Genomic DNA, 3,266 nt, shown 5'->3' on the forward strand with positions numbered 1-3,266 from the left:
GCTTTTAATCTTTATAAAGTCTGATTTGTCTATTTTTCCTTTGTTGCCTGTGCCTTTTTGGGGTCATATCCAAGAAATCACGGCCAAATCCAATGTTTTGAAGATTTTTCCCAGTATTTTTTACTAAGAATTTTATTGTTTTAGCTCATTTAAGTCTTCAATTCATTTTGAGTTAATTTTCTTTTTTTTTATTTTTTTTTATTTTTTACTTTGATTTCATTTATTTGGAACTTGAAAAAGGTAAAACTATAGTAATAGAAAGCAGATCAATCGTTGCCAAGGGTTGAGGATGGGGAGAGGGGATTGACTGCAAAGAAGCACTAGGAAGGTTTTGGGGTGCTGGAGATGTTCTGTACTGTATATTGACTCATACATTTGACAAAATTTCTCTGCATTCTACACTTAAACCAAGTGAATGTGTGTCATCCTTGCGCAGGGGCCATGCTAATCTTCTCTGTATCGTTCCAATTTTAGTATATGTGCTGCCGAAGCGAGCACTGAGTTAATTTTTGTATATAATGTTAGATAATGGTTCAATTTCATTTCTTTTGCATGTGGATATTCAGTTTCCCCAGCATTATTTGTTGAAAAACTCTCTTTTCCCCATTGAATGATCTTGGCACCCTTGTTGAAAATCATTTGACAATATATGTGAGAGTTTTCTTTCTAGGTCCTCTATTCTATTCAATTAGCCTATATGTCTATCTTTATGCTGGTACTACATTATTTTCATTACTGTAGCTTTGTAGTAGGTTTTTCAATCAGGAAGTGTGATTCCTTCAACTTTGTTCTTCTTTTTAAAGATTATTTTGTCTATTTGGGGTTTCTTGGGATTCCATATTAATTTTAGGATGAATTTTTTTATTTCTGCAAAAAATATCTTTGGAATTTTGATAGGAATTGCATTGAATCTATAGATAATATTGGGTAGTATTGACATTTTTAGCAACATTGTCTTTCAGTACATGAGCAGGGATTTTTTTTTTAATTTCAGCATTTTATTGGGGTACAAAAGTTTAGATTGTGTATATTGCCCATGCCCCCCAGCCCCATGAGTCAGAGCTTCAAGCGTATCCATTCCCCAGACAGTGCACATTACATTCATTATGTAGGTATACACCCATCCCCTCCCCACCCCACATCTGCCCAACACCCAAGTAGTGTTATTCCCAAATGTGCACTTAGGTGATGATCAGGGAAACCAATTTGCTGGTGAGTACATGTGGTGCTTATTTTTCCATTCTTGGGATACTTCACTTAGTAGAATGGGTTCCAACTCTATCCAGGAGAACATAAGAGATTCTATATCACTGTTATTTCTTATAGCTGAATAATACTCCATGGTATACATATACCACATTTTACTAATCCACTCATGTATTGATAAGTGGATTAGTAAAATGTGGTATATGTATACCATGGAGTATTATTCAGCTATAATACTCCATGGTATTCACATCTTTGCGATTGTGAATTGTGCTTGTATAAACATTTGAGTACAGATAGATGTCTTTTTTATAGAATGTCTTTTGTTCTTTTGGGTAGATGCCCAATAATGGGATTGCTGTATCAAATGGTAGTTCTACTTGTATCTATTTAAGGTATCTCCATATTGCTTTCCACAGAGGTTGCAGTAGTTTGCAGTCCCACCAGCAATGTATGAGTGTTCCTGTCTCTCTGCATCCACACCAACATTTATTGTTTTGGGACATTTTGATAAAGGCCATTCTCACTGGAGTTAGGTGATATCTCATTGTGATTTTGATTTGCATTTCTCTGATGATTAGAGATGTTGAGCATTTTTTCATATGTTTGTTGGCCATTCTTCTATCTTCTTTTGAAAAATTTCTATTCATGTCCTTTGCCCACTTTTTGATAGGGCTGTTAGAGTTTTCTTGCTGATTTTCCTGAGTTCTAAACATATTCTAGTTATCAGTCCTTTATTGGATGTGTGGCACACAAAAATTTTTTCCCATTCTGTAGGTTGTCTGTTTGCTCTTGTGACAGTTTCTTTGGCTGTGCGGAAGCTTTTTAATTTAATCAGGTCCCATTTATTTATTTATTTTTGTTGTTGCTGTGATTGCCTTTGGGATCTTCTTCATAAATTCTTTGCCTAGGCCAATGTCTGTAAGAGTCTTTCCCACATTTTCTTCTAGAATGCTAATAGTTTCACACCTAAGGTTTAAGTCTGTTATCCACTGTGATTTGATTTTTGTGAGAAGTGAAAGGTATGGGTCCTGATTTTTTTCATTTATTATGTCTTCTTTAATTTCTTTCAGCAATGTTTTATAGTATTCATTGTACAAATATTTTACTTCCTTGGTTAAGTTAATTCCTAAGTATTTATTTATTTTTTGATAATATTGTAAATAGAATTGTTTTCTTAATTTTCTTTTCAGATTGCTCATTGTTAGTGTAGACAAATAATATTTATTTTTGTGTTCACCCTGCTGTGGTCAGAGAAGATGTTTTGTATGACATTGATCTTTTTTGAAGTCTATTGAGACTTAATTTGTGGCTTATCATAAGCATCGAAGGGCTAGCCTGAAAAAATGTCCTCTGTGGACTTGAGAAGAAAGTTTATTTTATTATTTTTGGGTAGAGTGTTCCGTATATGTCTGTTAGATCTAGTTGATGTATTGTGTTGTTCAAGGTTCTCTGTTTCCTTACTTATCTTCTGTCTGATCGATCTACCCATTATTGAGAGTGGGGTATTAAAGTCTTCAACTATTACTGTAGTTTTATATCTTCCTGCTTTACTGAGCCTTTTATTAATATATAATATCCTTCTTTGATTCTTGTAAACTTTTTTGGTTTAAACTCTATTTTGTCTGGTATTGGTATAGCCATCCCTGCTTTCTTTTGATAACTATTTTCAAGGAATACCTTTTTCCATCTTCTCACTTTCAATGCATTTGTATCTTTGTATCTAAAGGGAGTCTCTTATAGACTTCATGAAGCTGGGTAATTTTTTATATTCATTATGCCAATCGATGTCTTTTAAATGAATAATTTAATACATTTACATTTAAAGTAATAACTTGTAAGGTGGTCTTAATTCTTTCATTTTTCTATTTATTTTCTATATATCTTATAGCTTTTTGGCCCTCATTTTCTGCATTACTGTCTTCTTTCATGTTTAGTTAGTTTTTCTGTAGTAAAATGTTTTAATTCTTTTTTCATTCTCTTTTGTGTATATTCTATAATGACTTTTTTGTGATTACTATGGGAATTAAATTTAATATCTTAAAGTTATAACTCTCTAA

At 32.8% G+C, this 3,266-nt stretch overlaps 1 pseudogene; it reads right to left on the reverse strand.

Moving 5' to 3' along the window:
* Positions 1 to 380: 380 nt before the first annotated feature.
* On the reverse strand, positions 381 to 498 carry LOC138388821 (U6 spliceosomal RNA; annotated as a pseudogene).
* Positions 499 to 3,266: the final 2,768 nt, after the last annotated feature.

Source organism: Eulemur rufifrons, chromosome 7 (genome assembly GCF_041146395.1).
Source record: "Eulemur rufifrons isolate Redbay chromosome 7, OSU_ERuf_1, whole genome shotgun sequence".
Lineage (NCBI taxonomy): Eukaryota > Metazoa > Chordata > Mammalia > Primates > Lemuridae > Eulemur > Eulemur rufifrons.